Here is a 20,485-nt window from a genome sequence, read left to right on the forward strand (position 1 = left end):
CCCAGTCTGGGGTGCAGTGGCGCGAACTCAGCTCACTGTAACCTCTGCCTCCTGCGTTCAAGCGATTCTCTGTTGGCTCATTTTTACTTGGTCACTGTGGAGTGCCCCCGGGAGTGGCCCTTGGACTTAGCCTCTCCTGTGTCTCCTCATGCCCTGGCAATCTCATATCATCCATTTACTGACAACCCTCAAGTTATATTTCCAACCCACACCTTTCCCCTGAATTCCATGCTCAGATATTCAACCATCTACTTGATAAGTTTCCTTAGGCGTCTAATGTGCATCTCAAATATGACAAGCCCAAAATCGAACTGCTGCTTTTCTCCCTGAAAGAGCCATCTTCATTTCCGTGGACAACAATTTCATCTTTCCGTCTTCTAGGGCTTAAACTCTGGAGTCATTCTAAATTCTCTTTCTCTCATGTTGCACCCACACTGTTAGCAAACCATGTCAGCTGTGCTTTCACAATACATTAAGAAACCAACTACTTACTCAATTCATCAAATTCATGTTGATTCAGGACAGAAGACCTGTTTCATCTCTTAGAATCATTTCATAACTGAGTTTCCTGCTTATAATCTTGCTCCTGTGGTATGTTCTCAAAACAATAACCAGAGTGATCATTTTAAAAGCTGTAGTAATATGTCGTTCTTCTGCTCAAAACACCAACAAAGGCTTCCTCTTTTACTCAGAGCCAGTTCTTAGAAAGGCCTACAGGGTTCTGTGTGACCCAACCTTCAGACCCTGCAGACTTCATCTCCTGCTCTTTTCCACCCCTTCATTCTGCTTCACCTCACTGAGCCTACTCCTCAGACATAAAGCACACTTTGGTCTCAGAGCCTTTCCACTGCTTCCTCCAGGCAGGACACCTTCCTTCATGTATCCCATTGTTTTCATCACTTCTTCAGGTTTCTATATAAATGTCACCTTGTCAAACAGGCCATTTGACAGCCTTATATAAGATTATAATCTCATGCCTGTCTCCTCCCACCGTCATACTTGACTCTCTCCCTTTTATCCCGCCTCGTTGCTCTTCAATAGCGGAGGTGGCCATCTGAGTTATTACCCTGTGTCTGTTCTCACTAGGAACTTGTTTCCGTGAGGGCAAAGATGTTATCTCTTTTGCTCACAGCTATTTCTTTAGGACCCAGAGCAACGCCTCAGGAATCAGAGGCATCATCCACATTTGTTGGCTGAATTTAACAAAATCCTCACAATGACACTTCAAAATTACTTGGAATAACCCAAAATGTGTACATGAGAAAACTGAGACACAGAGAGGTTTTTTAAAATTTTATTTTATTTTAAGTTCCAGGATACATGTGCAGGATGTGTGGGTTTGTTACATAGGTAAACATGTGCCATGGTGGTTTGCTGCTCCTATCAACCCATCACCTAAATATTAAGCCCCACATGCATTAGCTCTTTATCCTGATGCTCTCCCTCCCCCAGGCCCCCTGACAGGCCCCAGTGTGTGTTGTTCCCCTCCCTGTGTCCATGTGTTCTTATTCTTCATCTCCCACTTATAAATGAGAACAGATGGTGTTTGATTTTCTCTTCCTGTGTTAGTTTGCTGAGGATAATGGCTTCCAGCTCCATCCATGTCCCTGCAAAGGGCATGATCTCTTCTTTTTATGGCTACATAGTATTCCATGGTGTATATGTATCCCATTTTCTTTATCCAGTCTATCACTGATGGACATTTGGGTTGATTCCCTATCTTTGCTATCGCGAATAGTGCTGCGATGAACTTATGCGTGCATGTATCTTTATAATAGAAGGATTTATATTCCTTTGAGTATATACTCAGTAATGGGATTGCTGGGTTACATGGTATTTCTGGTTCTAGATCTTTGAGGAATCACCACACTGTCTTCCACAGTGGTTGAACTAATTTACATTCCCACCAACAGTGTAAAAGCGATCCTATTTCTTCATAGGCTTATCAACATCTGTTGTTTCGTGACTTTACTAATTGCCATTCTGACTGGCATGAGATGGTATCTTGTTGTGGTTTTGATTTTCATTTTTATAATGATCCGTGATGTTGAGCATTTTTTCATATGTTTGTTGGCCACATAAATGTCTTCTTTTGAGAAATGTGTGTTTGTGTCCTTTGCCCACTTTTTAATGGGGTTTTTTCTTGAAAATTTGTTTAAGTTCCTTGTAGATTCTGGATATTAGACCTTTGTCAAATGGATAGATTGCAAAAATTTTCTCCCATTCTATAGGTTGTCCGTTCACTCTGATGATAGTTTCTTTTGCTGTGCAGAAGCTCTTCAGTTTAATCAGATCCCATTTGTCAATTTCTGCTTTTCTTGTAATTGCTTTTGATGATTTTGTTGTGAAATCTTTGCCTGTGCTGATGTCCTGAATGGTATTGCCTAGATTTTCTTCTAGGGTTTTTATAGTTTTGGTTTTACATTTAAGTCTTTAATCCATCTTGAGTTAATTTTTGTATAAGGTATAAGGAAGGGGTCCATTTTCAGTTTTCTGTGTCTGGATAGCCGATTTTCCCAGCACCATTTATTAAATAGGGAATCCTTTCCCCATTGCTTGTTTGTGTCAGGTTTGGCAAAGATCAGATGCTTGTAGATGTGTGGTCTTATTTCTGAGACCTCTATGCTGTCCCATTGGTCTGTGTATCTGTTTCTGTACTAGTACCATGCTGTTTTGGTTACTGTAGCCTTGTAGTATAGTTTGAAGTCAGGTGGTGGGATGCCTCCAGCTTTGTTCTTTTGGCTTAGGATTGTCTTGGCTATATGGGCTCTTTTTTGGTTCCCTATGAATTTTAAAGTAGTGTTTTTTCTAATTCTGTGAAGAATATCAATGGTAGTTTAATGGGAATAGCATTTAATCTATTAATTATTTTGGGTGGTATGGCCATTTTCATGATACTCATTCTTCCTATCCACAAGCACAGAATGTTTTTTCATTTGTTTGTGTCCTCTCTCTTTTTTTTTTTAGACGTAGTCTCACTCTTGTTACCCAGGCTGGAGTGCAGTGGCGTGATCTTGTCTCACTGCAACCTCCACCTCCTGGGTTCAAGCGATTCTCTTGCCTCGGCCTCCTGAGTAGCTGGGACTACAGGTGTGCGCCATCACGCCTAGCTAATTTTTGTATTTTTAGTAGAGACGGGATTTCACCAGGTTGGCCAGGGTGGTCTCGATCTCTTGACCTTGTGATCCGCCCACCTCAGCCTCCCAAAGTGCTGGGATTACAGGCATGAGCCACCGTGCCCAACCTGTGTCCTCTCTTATTTCCTTGAGCAATGGTTTGTAGTTCTCCTTGAAGAGGTCCTTCACTTCCCTTGTTAGGAGTATTCCAAGGTATTTTATTCTTTTCGTAGCAATGGTGAATGGGAGTTCATTCATGATTTGGCTCTCTGCTTATGTTTTGCTGGTGTGTAGGAATGCTTGTGAGTTTTGAGGAGCAGAGAGGTTAAGCAAGTTTTTCAGAGTAACACAGCTTGCTAGCGTAGAACTAGGACTCAAATCTGCCAAGTGACTGCGTCCTTAGATCGTCTGTCTGTGGAGCCTGGCCTTCCCCCTGCACCCACATCTCAACTACCTCCTTTTTTTTTCGTATTTTGTTGCAAGCAGCCGGCCCCACAGAGTGAGAAAAATCCCTGTGAAAAATGTCCCAAGTGTGACTGGAGGTGTAGGAAATGCATACACAAACAAGCCCTTATCTGCAACTTTCAAGTCCAAAAATTTATGAAAGTGAAGCTTTATTCTTAACCCATTTGGTGGCAAAACCTGATTTGGACTGATGTGAGACTCCTTATAAATCTATGCCTGTAAAATGTGTGTGTGTGTGTGTGTATTTTTTTTCTTCCTGGTAATTAATATTTCCTTTAAGGCTCTTTCCAGGAACATGCTCAGTTTTAAGACCTGATTAAGATCAGGCACAGCAGGCCAGGCTAAGAAGGGCATATGTGAAATGCCGTTCTATACCAGAGGGAATGAGGGAAAGTCTACACGCTCACCAGTGAGGCCTCTCGCTGCTCCCGGCACTTTTTCTGCTTCCGTCACACGGTGCTGGATACTAGAGTCAGATTCTGCTTTCCCTAGTCATGAGGCTAGAGGAGTCTTTCTGCATAAACTTAACAGCCCAAGAGAAAAAGCCGATAGATATTGATATTTAGGGTGTTCCAAACAAAATGTACAGCTGACTCACAATCACCCTCCCGTAAGATCCACCAGTTCAGAAGTACTGATCATGCACACAGAACATCCGGTCAGTTTTTAGCGTCTCACTTTTCAATTTAAAAAGACAGCTAATGATAACCAGATATTTGAGAAAAGTTTGAAACATGAAAGGCAGAAATTAAAAGAGAAAAACAACAACACTAGAAACTCACAAGAAATAGAGAAAATATAGGGAGCAGAAGACAACGTCACAAAACCTGTAATTACTAGTCTAAGAGAGATAAGAGAATATGTTGCATTAATAAAATAAAAGCAATGTGCAACAAAGAGGAGTATTCAGAGACTAAGAAAGAACTTCTGGAAATTAAAAGTGTGATAGAAGAATAAATCAGTAGAGGGTTTGGAATATAGAATTGAAGAAAACTTACGGAACCTTGCAGAAAGTCAAAGAAAGAAAGAAAATGTGCTGGGTGCGGTGGCTCATGCCTGTATTCCCAGAGTTTTGGGAGGCCAAGGTGAGTGGATCATTTGGACCCAGGAGTTTGAGACCAGCCTGGCCACATGGCGAAACCCCACCTCTACTAAAAAATACAAAAATTAGCCAGACATGGTGGTGCATGCTATAGTTCCCGAAACTTGTGAGGCTGAGGTGGGAGGATCACTTGAGCCAAGGAGGTTGAGGCTGCAGTGAGCTGATGTTGTACCACTGCACTCCAGCATGGGCAACAGAGTGGGACCCTGTCCCTCCTGACTAAAAGAAAAGAAAAGAAAAAGAAAAAAGGATTATTCTAAGAAGCCCAACATCAGAATAGTAAGACTTGCAGAAAAAGAGAATAGAGACAATGAAAGGGAAACTTTATTAAAGAAATAATATAAGAAAAACTTTGAGAACTGAAGGACATTGAAAAGCCCACTTGAGTACCCGGGGCTATGACTTGAGAAACAGACACACGCCGGAAGAAAAGCTTCTCGACAGGAGAGAATTCCCCAAAACAAATGGATTATATATAAGAATAGAAATGTGATTGACATCATCTATCTCTACAGAAGCTAGGAGACAATGAAGCCATTCCTTAAATTCTGAGAGGATAGTATTTCCAACTGAGAAATTATATCCTGACAAATTATTAATCAAATATGAGGGTGGAATAATGGCATTTTCAGGTACGGGAAGTCTCAATGATTTTATCTCCCATACAGCCTTTTTTGAGGAATCTACGATGCATCTGTTTCTCCAAAACTAGAGAGTAAACTAAGAATAAATGGGATCTTCCTTTAAGCACAGAGAGCAACCACTTCAGGTTGAAGGAGGAGAATGGAAGTTTCCAGAAGGGAGATTTTTAAGAATTAAGAAAAAGATGAGTACATAACGGTATATTTGGTGTACTGTGATGAGTTTTATAATTTTGTTGGAATGTTGAGGGCTGAATTTGTGACAAGTACATAGAAAGTTAAGCAAACAAACAACTGAGGCAATAATGGTCTCTACAAATGGCAACTAAGAAATGTACATGAAAGTAATTAATCATAACACCACACATGGCTCAGCTATGAACAATAATTTGTCTGGTTATCATAATGTAACTTAATAATTACTTGACAAAATAATGTAACTTAATAACGTAACTTATTAGTGTTGACTTAAAAATGGTATAACTGTTGGGAGAATGTGGGACAGGGGAGGTGGTATATGGAATGGTGGTAAGGAGCTAAATCCTTATTATCTATAATAGGAAGTCTATGAATAACATCTAATATTGAAAAACTATAAGCATGCTATTTAGATACACTGAGATGACTCTGGAAATAGATACAGGAGTTGAAAGACAGAATTAGGGATATGGAGGGTGGGGCAGGGCCTGCTGTTTCTCCTTACAAGCCTTGCAGTACCACTGGACCTTAAAAATCACGGGTGTGTGTTGCTTTGATTTGAAAAAGGGCTCACTGTGCTGGGCGCTGTGGCTCATGCCTGTAATCCTAGTATTTGGGAGGCCAAGGCTGGTGGATCACTTGAGGTCAGGAGTTTGAGACCAGCCTGGCCAACATGGTGAAACCCTGTCGCTACCAAAAATATCAAAAATTGGCCAGGTGTGGTGGCAGGTGCCTGTAATCCCAGCTGCTCGGGAAGCTGAGGCAGGAGAATCATTTGAACGTGGGAAGCGGAGGTTGCGGTGAGCTGAGATTGTGCCACTATGCTCCAGCCGGGGTGACAGAGCGAGACTCCGTCTCAAAAAAATAAATAAAAAAATAAATAAAAATATAAATAAATAAAGGCTCAGTGTCTCCCCCTGTATCCAGATTGGCACCTAAAATAGGCATGCAATCAAAGCTGAATAATTGTTTGCTCTAGAGAACATATTAACAACACCATCAAATAAATGTGCAGAGGCACCCTCCTTTGGAAATTTTGTGTATGGCACTGGCAGAAGAACTTCCCTTTTCTGGTTCTGTAAATGCAGACACCATTTCTCTTTTTGTCAGAGCTCACCCATGTACTCAGTGTGCAACTCATACTTAGTTTCAGCTCTTTGCTGAAATCTCTTGGCCTAGCACTAGAGGGAAGATAAAGAAAAGCCCCTGAAAGGCAGCTGGGGGAGGCAGCTTTGTGTGTGAAACTCTAGCTTAGTCACTTACCTGCTTTGTGCCTATGCTGGTCACTAAAGCTGACGTCACCTCATCTGAAAATGGAGAAAACATTCCTTGCTTCATAGGATTGTGTGAGGAATAAATGAATAACTTAGTACATAAAGCGCCTGGCATAATGGATCTTATCTTGGCACATAGTAGTTGCTAAAAAAAAAATTGAAATGAAAAATAAATGAACATTTGTGGTGAATATTATTAGGTCTAGAACAGGAGCCCTGTAATGTTGGATCTGGGCTCCCCACAGGAAGCATCAAGAAGGGCTGTGAACCCTGAGAGAGGAAAAGGGGGACAGAAATAATCCGGGAGGTCTCCTTATCTTAGCAGACGTTCTTATTGTGTTTTGGGTGCAGTGTCTTCTGATTTGACTGCTGTGTTCAGCAGATTTGTAGAGACCCAGATTCTGGAATGTTTTATGCACAAGGATCAATAAAAGCTCTTAGCTCATTTAGCTTCCATATTCAAACATAATCAGAACCATTGCTCACATCTCAGACCATGTGGAAGAATGGCTCCAGGGTTAAAAGGGTTATCGCACCCTGAGGCTCCAGTGTGCTGAGTGGGGATTGCTTCTTGAAGCCAGGGGCTTGGGGCCACAGCCTGACTCCTGTGACAGGTGAACCTGTTCTCTGACTCAACACAGGGCCCTTGAGCAATGGTTCTGCTTTGAGGGGCTGGGCCATGAAATTCTTGGCTCAATTTATGAACTTCTTTGGGTTCCTTGGTACCTGGTGGGCTCTCCAAATCCTGTTTCTGGGTCTGTGGTCGGTACCTCACACATTGTACACCTACTTGAAGGAAACACTTGCTGGAGGCAAGAAGGAGTCGCTGCGCCCAAGGCAGCCTCTCATTTAGCCACCCTCTTCCTTAGAATCATCTTCTGTGTCATCTAGGTGCTTCTGGGTCTAAGGGTGGAGGAGAAAGGGGATTGGCTGAGCTGCTGCCAGGGGCTCTAGGGTTGGGGGACAGTACAGTGCCCCAAGAGATAAAGCAGAGAACAGGCCCTGCGCACAAGGAAGGAGTTGAGCACAATCTTGGCTGACTGGGCCTCGAGAGGAAAGTAGAGAAACCAAATCTGGGTGTCAGGCCCAGTGACCCTTGTGGGATAGGAGGAGCTCAGAGAGCAGAACTTGTGGTGACAGATTACAGGGCGTTGTGAATTAAGCGGAAACTGTGTTAAAGCGGCCAGGAAGCGTGTGAGTAGGTACGAGGCATGCAGAGCCTATGATCAGCTGAATCTGCAGTGCCCAGTATGGTGATAGGAGGAAGTTATATAATCTACTTGATAGAAAAAAACAACTTTAGAATTTAAAATAGAAGAGTTATCCGACTACACTTTCGCAGTCTAGCATGGCCCTATCAGTAGATTTTTGTTTTCTGGTTTTTTTTGTTTTTTTTTTGAGATGGAGTGTCACTCTGTTGCCCAGGCTGGAGTGCAGTGACACTATCTCAGCTCACTGCAACCTCCGCCTCCCGGGCTCAAGTGATTCTCCTGCCTCAACCTTCCGAGTAGCTGAGACTACAGGCGCCCACCACATGGCTAATTTTTGTATTTTTAGTAGAGGGGGGGTTTCACCATGTTGGCCAGGCTGGTCTTGAACTCCTGACCTCAGGTGATCCACCCGTCTTGGTCTCGGCCTCCCTAAGCGCTGGATTACAGGCATAAGCCACTGCGTCTGGCCCCATCCAGTAGATTTTGATTATCTATCTAAATTCAGCTACAAATTTGAGAAATTTTTTTTTTTTTTGTTCTAAAAAGACTTTGAGTGCTTACAATGGATGGCCCAAGCCCTGCCCAAGACATGCACTAGGTCGTAGGGGAGCCCCCAATCTCACTTCGAGCCCCCTTAAGCTTCAGGAGCCAGAGCTAGCTGGGACCCCAGAGCCCATTTAAACCAAGCTCTTGCACAAGATGAAGAAATCCAGGCCCATGTTAACTCTTTTCCTGCCTGGGCCTCACAGGCAGGGTTACTTGCAGCACCTGCCCTCAGTACCAGGCCTCTAGTTTGCATAGATTTGCTGTGTTGAGCAGAGCTGGAAATAAGTCCTGCTCTTTCCGTTCTGATTTCCCAGCCCAAGATTGCTGCAGCCTCAGGGCCTTGGAGAGATTGTTGTACGTGGAACAATTTGGTTGCAAGAAACAGAGACGCCCTCCCAAATTGAAGGGGGTCAGGGAGTGCGTGCAGGAGTAAGAAGTATGCAGAGACGAGCCTCATGGCCACTGGACTCACTACATACCTGCTGTCCTGGGCCTGCATGTTCTGTCTACCTCTCCCTGGGCCTCTGCCTGCTCTCTTTGTAGGCCAGCTTCCTCTCCTTCCATAGAGCCCCCTGTAACTCCATCGCTTGATCTTTTTTTTTTTTTTTCGAGATAGAGTCTCTGTCACCCAGGCTGGAGTGCAGTGACTTGATCTTGGTTCACTGCAACTTCCACTTCCTGGATTTAAGCACTTGTTTTGCCTCGGCCTCCTAGAAACTGGGATTACAGGTGTACGCCACCATGCCTGGCTAATTTTTGTATTTTTAGTAGAGACAGGATTTCACCATGTTGGCCAAGCTAGTCTTGAACTCCTGACTTCAGATGATCCTCCCGCCTTGGCCTTCCAAAGTGCTGGGATTACAGGCATGAGCCACTGCGCCCGGTCCCATCACTTGATCTTGTGCATGGCATTTGCTTGTCACGGTTCCACCAATACCTTTCCCTTAACTCCAGGGTCTACCACCAGCTGACTAGAGTCTTTTCTCATAGTTGCAATTTTGAAAGAGTGTCAGATTGGCCCAGCTTCCTCATGTATGCATGAATTGTCTTTAAGTCAAAGTTCTACTCTTTGTCCATCAGGGGAAGTCCCGGTGAATGAGTAGGTGGGGTAGGGGCAGGGTAGGCAGGTAGAATGACTTGCCTAAATATCGGAGATCTGCAAACCATTTTCCAAAGGACTTAAGAAGCATGAAAGGAATCCCCCATTCCCTCATGAATTGCAAATTGCTATGACTGGAGTGTAGGGTGCATGCGAGTGGCAGGGTACGGGGCAGGTCAGCTGGAAAGGGGCATGAGACAGGTCCCCAAAGGCTTTTGCTTGGGTCACAGGGCTGAGAAACCTAGTTATCTGTGTAGGTGAATTATCCATCTCTCACTGAAGGTTTGGCCTGGAGTGAAAGGAAGGATACAAGAGGCTGGCTAGGGAGAGATGGAGAGTGGGGTCTTCCTTCCTGTTAAGGAGGCAGAGCAGTCAGCCCAGTAGTGCCCACCCCACTCCCACCCCAGGAACACTTTGCTCTTATTCCCCCAGGAAGGCTTCTTGTGGGTGGCTCCTAGCTGACCACTAGCTCAGCTGTTTGCCTGTTAAGACCTCTTCCCTGACTGCTCTTCTTTCCCCACAGTGACCCTGGCTCGTGGTGTTTTGTTGGCATTAATTATAAGTAGCAGGAAAGTGCCCAAGGCCTCAAGCAAGTTTTTCTTTTTCCATCTCACTGGATGCCTTTGTTGTTTGCCCTGAATCTTTGTGAGGTCTTGACGTTACCACCCGTCGCTTGGCTCACTTCAGCTGCAATTCTGTCTGTCAGCATCTGCTGTCTCATGGGATGACTCTCGTTTCTCTTTGTATCTAAGGGTTTCTTTCCCCTGGACACTGTGCTTGTGTATCTATCACTCCCCTGTCCCTCCATGGGTTTCTCTTTCTCTCCTTACGAATTATCATTCATGTACCCCTCTTTCCTAAGCTTGATTAGTGGAGTTCATTTAGCATAATGGGTCTTATCTTAGGCTGGGGGTGAGCTGAGTGTGAGCATGAAAAACGAAAAGTCAGACTTTGAGAACTCCACCTTCATTTCCACCAGAAATGGTTACAGCAGGTGAATGAGGATATGTGGGTGAGGGAGGGGTTTGGGGGAGAGAGGAGTGTTAGGGGAATGGGCACATTTCTTCATTGCAGGGAGCAGTTTCTATGGTACCAGTAGTCCTGAAGGTAGCATGCCAAGACTGTTCAGAAGCCTGAAAAATGTGGAAACTCTTTGACCCAGCACAATTTTATTCCTAGGACTGTCTGAAGAAAATAATCGTGGGGATCCCTGGAAGATTTTGTTTCAAACACTATTTGCCATTAGCCAAAACCAAAACAAAACAAAAGGTTGGAGGTGACTTAAATGTCCAGCCTTTGAGGGTTGGGTACAATTTATGGTACAGCTGTGTGGGGTACTATACATGGCTCACTGGAGACTCATGGGTACATATATATCATGTAGCCATTAAAATAATGCTGCTGAAGATTAATGACACAGTACTTACTAAACCATGCCCAGCTTTATTACATCTTTATAAATAATCTGAAAAATAGAAACAAGAAACAGGCAGAGTATGTTATCTGTAGTTATCTTGGATGAAGAAAGAATAGGTACGTTTTGTCCTTTTCATTTAATTGTATTTTCTAGAATTGATAGATTGAACATACATTTTTTTGACACAAGGAAAAACAATTACTTTAAAAACAAATGCTCTCTATTCAGACAACTATAATAATATATGGTTTGAAAATTTAGAATCAGTTAAGAATGCTTCCAAAATGAATTAGAAATTAAATTCGCTTTTTTTTTTTTTTTTTTTGAGATGGAGTTTCGCTCTTGTTGCCCAGGCTGGAATGCAATGGCGCGATCTTGGCTCACTGCAACCTCCACCTCCTGGGTTCAAGCGATGCTCCTGCCTCAGCCTCCCAAATAGCTGGGATTACAGGCATGAATTCACATTTGTAACAGCATAGACAACATACTATAGGTCAAAGGAGACTGTGAACAAGTTTGATGTAGTTGTTGATTGAAATCCATTGTCTGCAGGCCTTCTCTAAACACAAGTCTTGGGCCCTATCTGTAGCTTCTAATCCTTGCTTTCTCTTACCACGAGTAGTGTGTAGCACAACGATTCCATGACTGTAGTTGAGTTTGCTTTGCCTAATCTGCAACTCACTCTCAAATTGTACAGCCCTAGAGGGATGAGTCTGGGTGAACATGTAGCTCGTTTAGGTCCTGGAAAGGAGGCTAGCTGCCCCAGGTGAGGGCCGTGGTTCTGAAAGGAGCACTAGCGACCAGAGCTGGCAATGGGAGGAGCAAAGTGTCTTTCCTCCTGGATGTATTAACCTATGTGCTTCTGGTGAAACTTCGCTTTGTTGTTGTTTTTTTTCCCCCCGCAGGCAAGGGGAGAGCCAATTGCACAGAGCCCTGCAGCCAGCAGTCCAGGAAGAAGTGGTGAATGTCATGGAGCCCAGCTGAAATGGACTGGCCGCCTTGAGCCTGTCCCAAGCCCTGGTGCCAGGTGTCCATCCCAGTGCTGAGGTAAGACCGCTTGAATCCCAGCCTGAGGAAGAGAGGACACAATGCCTTTCTGCAGGGGCGGGAGGCAGAGGGCCTTCTCAGGAAATAAGGAGCAGTTAGTTTCTGGTTCAGTTAAACCATCTGCTTCAGCCTCAGCCCATTGGGAGGCAAGGTCATTTGGTGACCAAAGGCTTCTGGTTTGTCAGAGCAGGCCTTTTGGAATCTTGATGGGAGTTGTATTTTCTCAGTTGCTGGTGAAATTTGAATTCCCAAGGGAATAAGTGTATCCTCCAGGTAAGACTGCGCCAGATTCAGGTGAATGCTTAACTTAAGTATACCTCCTCTGCTCTGCAAGGGAGTTCTTGGGAAACACACACACACACACACACACACACACACACAAACACGCGCGCTCGCTGCGCTCTCTTTCTCTTTCAACCCAAGGGTGACAGAGTCACAATTATGCAGAGAGGTTATTCCAAAACATTCTGGGAAGCTCACTAAAAATTGATTTTAATGACCTAGATATGTTCTGATGATAAAAGTAATATATGCTCATAGGATGACTGGAAAAATACTATTGTGGAAGAAAATACAATATATCTGAAATCCTGCCCCTGTTAACAATCCTCCGGGTGGTTTTCTATTAAGGTTACTCTTTAAGCTTCCATAGGATGTTGATTTTTCCTGCGTGGAGTTAGGAAGGTGAGGCAGAAGGATAACTTGCCCCCCCTGATCTGGAAACTCTCTCTGTTTCCCAATTTTTATATATTCAAGAATTTTGCAAACTGCTTGTTAAAAACGATTAAAAACGATGGGTGGGTTGAAACTGACCACGATGGGAAAACTTATGCCACGGAAATGAGCAAGTGCTACAACCCAAGGCTTTTTCGTTTTGGAAATTCTGATTAGGTAAGCAAGCCGCCGGTTTCAGGTCTTACTCTACCCCAGGCTGGGGGGCATCCTGCAAACCACTTCCCCTATGCACCCCTTCATTTCCTCACCTGTGAACGGTAGGTGCCCAGTAACATGAGCTGCATGAATAAATGAACGTGAGATTTCCGTCATTATTTCATACAACAATCGTGAGGGTCCCATAAAATAATGAAAGTAGAAATGTTTTGCATCCAGTGAGCCTCCCTGCCCCTGTAGAGAGGGACTTAGTTGACTGGGCAACCTTTGGTTCGGTGGTAGAGAGAAGTTGGCTGCATTTCCCCCTTTGGCTTTTGCTCCTTGGGGAGCCTTTGGATTACTGACACTGTTTTATCAAGGCAGATGAAAACCCACCACTTACTGGCCAACATCTGGGGCACATTTCCTTCCCGGAAAAGTCAAGAAGCTGGTCAGAGAAGTGTGAAAAGGGAGCGTCAGCAATGCAGGATGTAAGAGCCAGAACTGAAATCAGAGCTTTTGACTCATAATCTCTAACGCGGCTGTGGGGACTTCCTGCCAAATGTGAAATTGCAACAAAAGCCTCTTTCTTCAAAGCCCTGCTGTTGCGGCAGATTAGAGCTAATAAATTAGCATAATGAAGTCCCAGCCTCTGTCCCCCTCCCTCTGCTTCCTGAATCTCTTCATGTGTCCCAAAGGAGGGATAGGGAGCAGGTGGGACATCCGTTAAGCACCAGTTTATTTTGTAGAATTGTAGGTTCAGAAAATTACAAAGGTGGTGAGGTCTGCAGAGTCCATCTGGTCCCACACCCTCCTTTTAAGAACCCCAGGCCACTGAGCTGGTGATTACTAGTGCCTGAGGAGAAAGTACGTACTCCTGGGAGGAGGGCAGCTCAGGTTGAGGGGTGGAGGATGGAGCGCTGCTCAGGAGGCCGCCTCATCACGGAGCTTACATATAACTGGCAGGGAACGTGGTGGGTGGTCTCCAGGTGCCAGCCCTGCCTCTTCCCTTCCTAGTCCTTCCCCTGTATCTGAAGTCCCAGTGTACTTCCTGAAGTACGTCTCTAGTGTGTTTGGACTTAAGGCCATCAGAGGCCTGGTTTTCTGGTCAGCAAAATCAACTAAGATCTTATTTTTTATTTTTTTGGGACGGAGTCTCACTCTGTCGCTCAGGCTGGAGTGCAGTGGTATGATCTCAGCTCACTGCAACCTCCGTCTCCCAGGTTTAAGTGATTCTCCTGCCTCAGCCTCCTGAGTAGCTGGGATTATAGGCATGTGCCACCATGCCGGCTAATTATTTTGTATTTTTATTTAGAGACGGGGTTTTACTGTGTTGGTCAGGCTGGTCTCGAACTCCTGACCTCAGGTAATCCACTCGCCTAGGCTTCCCAACGTGCTGGGATTACAGGTGTGAGCCATCGTGCCCGACCTAACTAAGATCTTATTCTGAGAACCTTTAGGTCTATTTATGACAAAGGGAAAGAAGGGAAGAGGCTGTTGATTGAGCTCATGATGGTTCCCGGCAGTGTTTTGTGATCTGTCTATATTATCTCGTTTAATTCTGTGATGAGCTAACAAGGTATCCATCCCATGTCACGGATATAGAAATTGGGTCTCACAGAGGTAAAGAGACTTCTGCAAGATTTCACAGCTCATAAGCAAAAGAGATACAGTAAGGCTGTCTGTGACCTCCACAGCTTCTCAAAGCTAGTGAGTGCTCTTTATGGCAAGCACCTGCCCACGTGGTAGTTCCAAAATCCAGTTCTGACACACAGAGTCTCTCCAGTCGGGGAATATCATTCCATCTCAGATGCTCTGTGAACAGCTGCAGCTCAAAGTGCTTGGAGCTTTACAAAATGCTGCACTGTTCCTTTCAAACCCCAAGGGCTCTTCCTTGTACAGTAAGATAGCACCAGAGCTGGGAGCATATATAGAGTTCTATAGTGTAGTCCTCTCATTCACCTGATGCCCCAGGAGGTGAGGCCCAGTGGCACTGGGCCCCCAGATCTCCCCGCCAGTTAGAAGCAAGGGGCATCTCAGTCTCTGGACTCTCAGAACTGTTTCCAGGGGAGTACACAGAGACAGGTATGCTTACTTTTCCTCTGCAGCTCGGGAAGAGATTATTCCTCTGGCTAGAGGGATTGAATTCAGTTCCGCAGATAATTACTGAAAGCCTACTATGTGCCCTGCCAAATATCTCAGCTTGTTTGGGCAAGAAACTCTGGCCCACACTTGGACATACAGATCTGACAGGGACAAGAGGAGGAGCTTCTATACTTCAAGGCTGCTTAGGACCTTCTCTTTTCCATCCATCTGTCACCACTCATGTCCAGCCTTTCCTTCAAGAACTCTAGAGGGAGAAATGATGTCTCAAGTAGCTGTGTGTCCGGGGTTCCCAGAGTCCTGAAGAGGTGTTTTCTTTTTGTTTGTTTCTTTGTTGTTGTTGTTGTTGTTTTTTAAGATGATGTCTCGCTCTGTTGCCTAGGCTGGAATACAGTGGCACAATCTCAGCTCACTGCAACCTCCGCCTCCCGGGTTCAAGCGAATTTCCTGCTTCAGCCTCCCGAGTAGCTGAGATTACAGGTGCCTGCCACCACACCTGGCTAATTTTTGTATTTTTAGTAGAGAGGGGGTTTTGCCATGTTGGCCAGGCTGGTCTCGAACTCCTGACCTCAGGTGATCCACACGGCTCAGCCTCCCAAAGTGCTGGGATTACAAGTGAGAGCCACTGTGCCTAGCCTGAACACAGAGTTTTAAGCGCCTGACTTGCTAACTGGGGCACAAACCAGCAGATGGGGGAGGGAGTCAGGGTCTTTGGAAGAGACTTGCTGAGGGACAGGGCTGAGGAGAGGAGGAGGCAGAGTGGCCGAGGGAGTGATTTGGGGAGGCACTGCTAAGTGGAGGTGGTGCTCCGCCTTCAGCTTCGGCTCAGCAGGGCACTCAGAACGTGAATTAGAGCCGAAAGAGCTACTTGGAAGGCTTGATCGTTAGCCATCATGGCTTTCACTCGAGGAAATGGAGGCCCAGAAAGGGGAAGGATCTTGTTTGTAGCATGGGAGGAAGTGGAGTCTGTTCTGCTGACTGTCTGGTCAGGTCCTTGACACAAAACCGTCATGGCATTAGAGGCCAGGGTGTCCTGGGGAGCAGGCACAGCCCTTCCTGCCTTAGCCCATCCGGTCCAGGATGGGCTGACTTTGGCTGTTGGAGGTATTTGTGGCAGTGGCAACCCAAGAGGGAGAGGGTGTCATTTCAATGATGCTGGAGATCTCTTGCAACCCCAGCCCCTCACTCTCCTTTGGAGCCTTCATAGAGGTCTTGCTTAGGCCGGGGAGTTACAGCCTATGGCTTCAGGTTGGGAATTTGCCACTGTAGACAGGCATCACAGTATGGACAAAAGTGGCCCAGCTTTGCAGCCATTTGACTTGGATCTGAGCCTGACTTGACCATAGCTGCGTGACCTCCCCACTTTCTGACCCATTTCTGACCCACTTTTCTGACCCAGTTTCATCATCTGTAAAACGGGCCAAATAATACCTACCTTTTCCCCACAAAGTAGATGTCTATTGGATGGTACCCATTAATCTTTTTTTCATACACCCTTATTGAGGTGTAATTGACAGACAAAACCCTACACATACTTAAGTTGTACAACTTGGTGAGTTTTGACATATGTATACAGTCATGAAACTATTCCTACAATTAAGTTAATAAACATAACGATTACCCCTAAAAGTGTCCTGCTGAGCTTTATCCCTCCCTCCTGCCCCCTTCCATTTCCTGCCCTCCAGCCCCAGGCAACCACTAGACTAAGCTGCTTTCTCACACTATAGATTCGTTTGCATTTTCTGGAACTTTATGTAAATGGAATTACAGAGCATGCTTTTTTTTTCCATTCAGCGTAATTATTTTGCTGTTCATCAATGTTGTGAATATCAGTAGTCCTAGCTGTGGATATACCACAATTCATTTATCCATTTACCTGTTGACAGACATTTAGATTGTTTCAAATTTTGGACTATTAAAGCCATTAGAATCATTTGTGGAAAAAAACGTTGTGGGACATAAGTATTTATTTCTCATGAGTAATCTCCTAAGAGTAGAATGGCTGGGTCATATGGTGGGCGTTTGTGTAACTTTTAAAGAAGCTGCCAAACTGTCATCTAGAGAACAGGTACGATTTTATGTCACCACCAGCTGTGTACTAGAATTCCAGGCACTTCACTTCCTTGCCAACACTTGGTATGGTCTATCTTTTTCTTTTTCTTTTTTTCTTTCTTTCTTTTTTTTTTTTTTGAGACAGAGTCTCACTCTGTGGCCCAGGCTGGAGTGCAGTGGCGCGATCTCAGCTCACTGCAACCTCCACCTCCGGGGTTCAAGCGATTCTCCTGCCTCAGCCTCCCGAGTAGCTGGATTACAGGCACCTGCCACCATGCCTGGCTTATTTTTGTATTTTTAGTAGAGACAGGGTTTCACGTGTTAGCCAGGCTGGTGTTGAACTCCTGACCTCAAGTGATCCGCCCGCCTCAGCCCCACAAAGTGCTGGGATTACAGGTGTGAGCCACAGCGCGCAGCCCATCTTTTTCATTTCAGTAGGTGTATGGTGATATCTCATTGTGTTTTTTTGTGCATTCCCATAAACACGAATGATACTGAGCTTCATTTTATGTGCTTATTTGCCACCTGCATGGCTCCTCTGGTGAAATGTTTAGATTTTTTTGCCCGTTTAAAGAAAATCGGGTTGTTTGTCTTCTTATGATTGAGTTGTACAGTTTCCTTATATGTTCTACAGATTAAGTCCTTTACTGGATATGTTTTGCAAAATTGTTCTCCAATTCTGTGGCTTGTACATGACAGGAGATGAAAGCAAGTAAATTAATTATTGCAATTCAGTTGAATAAGTGTGGTGCACAGGAAGTGCAGAGGAAGAGCAGTGATCTCAGGATGGGGAGTCAAGGAAGCTTCCTTAAGGAGAAGCTATATGAATTGGAACTTAAAATAAATGAAAAGTTATCTAGGTGAGGGAAGGGTAGCCTCAGTAGACGTCTGTATGTGCAAAGACATGGAAATATGAAATGTCTTGGTACACATAGTGCTATGAATAATTTGACCTGGTTGGAACACCAGGATTTTGGAGCAAAGAGTCTGAACTGGAATCCCAGTTTTCTTACTGGCTATGCGCCTTTTCTTTTTATTTAACTTTTTATTTGGAAACAATTGTAGATGGACACAGTAGATGTAGATGACACAGTACAGAGACTCCTGGTGCATCCTTCATTTAGTTTCTTATTTCTTCTTACATAATTATAGTACGATATCAAAACCAGGCATCTGAGATTGGTACAACATGTGTGTATAGTTTGTGTCATTTTCTCCTGTGTGTAGGTTAGTATAAGCATCACTAGAATCAAGATAGAGAATTATTTCTTTTTCTTTTTCTTTTTTTTGAGATGGAGTCTCGCTCTGTCACCCAGGCTGGAGTGCAGTGGTGCGATCTCGGCTCACTACAACCTCCGCCACCCGGGTTCAAGCAATTTTCCTGCCTCAGCCTCCTGAGTAGCTGGGTTTACAGGCGCCCACCGCGCCTGGTTAATTTTTTTTTTTTTTTGTATTTTTAGTAGAGACAAGGTTTCACCATGTTAGCCAGGATGGTCTCTATCTCCTGACCTTGTGCCCTGCCCGCCTCAGCCTCCCAAAGTGCTGGGATTACAGATGTGAGCCACCGCGCCCGGCAGATACAGAACTATTTTATCATCAAAAAGGTCTTCCTTGTGCTGACCCTTTATTGTCACCCTGTCCCCACCTCTGTTTTTCACCTCTATAATTTTGCCTATTGAGAATATTCTCTAAATAGGATCATACGATATACAATCTTTTGAGGTTGGCTTTTTTGCACTCATCATAATGCCTTTCAGGTCCACCACAATTGTAGAATTTATCAATAGTTTGCTCTTTTTTAAAAATTACTGAATAGTATTCCGTGGTATGCATGTGTCACAGTTTAACCATTTGCCTATGGAGAGGCATTTTGGTTAATTTCAGTTTCTGGCTATTACAAGTTAAGCTGCTATGAACAATTGTGTTCCGATTATTGTGTGGACATAGATTTTTGCTTCTCTGATATAAATGCCGAGGAGTTCAATTGCTAAGTTGCATGGTGAGCATATTATTTTGGTTTTGAAGAAATGGCCAAACCATTTCATAGAGTGGCTGTACCACTTTACATTCCCACCAGCAACATAATCCACTTCCTCCACATTTGGTGTTGTCACTTTTTCTTAACTTTAGCTGTTCACTCTTTTTTTTTTTGACACGGAGTTTCGCTCTTGTCGCCCAGCCTGGCGTGCGGTGGCGCTCTCTTGGCTCACTGCAACCTCCGCCTCCCAGGTTCAAGCGATCCTTCTGCCTCAGCCTCCCGAGTAGCTGGGATTACAGGTAGCTGAGATTACAGGTAGCTGGTATTACAGGTGTGTGCCACCAAGCCTGGCTATTTTTTTTTTTGTATTTTTAGTAGAGATGGGGTTTCACCATGTTGGCCAGTCTGGTCTCGAACTCCTGACCTCAGGTGATCCACGCGCTTCGGCCTCCCAAAGTGCTGGGATTATAGGTGTGAGCCACTGCGCCTGGCCAACTTTAACTGTTTTAATAGATGTGTAGCGATATCTTATTGTGGTCTTAATTTGTGTTTCCCTAGCAGCTGCTTGTGTGCCTCTTTCTGCTCCCCCAGTCTAGCTGTCTAAATCTAGACCACAGCCTGTGCTCCTTAAGCATGGGAAGCAAGAGAATTTGCTGCTGACAAACTCCCATCATTTTCAGAGCTGCCCCAGAAATTTGACTTCCTTGTTCTTCAGCCCAGTTCACCAGTTATAGGAAATCTTTTGTCATTGTCCTTGGGGACCCATGAAAAGTGATGTTTTATAGAGCTGTGTATTTTTCCAGGGAGGATTGGTTTTGTTCACAGATGAGCAAACAACCTGTAAGTGCTGATTTTTTGTTATGCTTTCCACCCGATTCCTCCCTGGTGCCAGCATGCCCACATCTCTACTTACTGGCAGCCGAGATGAAGAAGCCTCTGGAGCTGGCCCAGGAGGACTGTGTTCTCAGTGTTTAGAGATCATGCAGTACCAAGGGCAGCTGCCATGGCCTCAAGCCTTCCCTAGCTCAGCATCTTCCACTCTCTCCTCTTACGGATGGAGAGGCAACTTCAATGCACTGGGGAGAGAAACGAACGATGACAGCAAATGATACTGCACTTCTTATGGACCGGGCACTAAGTGTTTTTTGTATATTAATTCATTTAATCCCCATGACAACCCTAAGAATTGGGTACAATTTATAACTCCATCTTATAAATGAGGAAACAGGCATAGAGAGGTCTCATAGCTACTAAGTTGGAATTTGAACCTGGGGAGTATGACACCCAAGTCTGTCCTCTTAGTCATTATGCTATGCTACCTGCCTCTTTCTTTCTTTCTCTTTCTTCCTTCCTTCCTTCCTTCCTT

The 20,485-nt window shown here is 44.6% G+C and overlaps 1 protein-coding gene across 1 annotated transcript in view; it reads left to right on the top strand.

The window, feature by feature from the left end:
* ST6GAL1 (ST6 beta-galactosamide alpha-2,6-sialyltranferase 1) overlaps positions 1 to 20,485 on the top strand; it is a 145,269-nt gene that overhangs the window by 22,434 nt on the left and 102,350 nt on the right. The window contains exon 2 of the mRNA XM_011961590.1: positions 11,975 to 12,116. The gene's annotated coding sequence lies outside the window, so the exon portion shown is untranslated. The remainder of the gene's footprint in view (positions 1 to 11,974; positions 12,117 to 20,485) is intronic.

This window comes from Colobus angolensis, unplaced genomic scaffold (assembly GCF_000951035.1).
Source record: "Colobus angolensis palliatus isolate OR3802 unplaced genomic scaffold, Cang.pa_1.0 Scaffold56, whole genome shotgun sequence".
NCBI lineage: Eukaryota > Metazoa > Chordata > Mammalia > Primates > Cercopithecidae > Colobus > Colobus angolensis.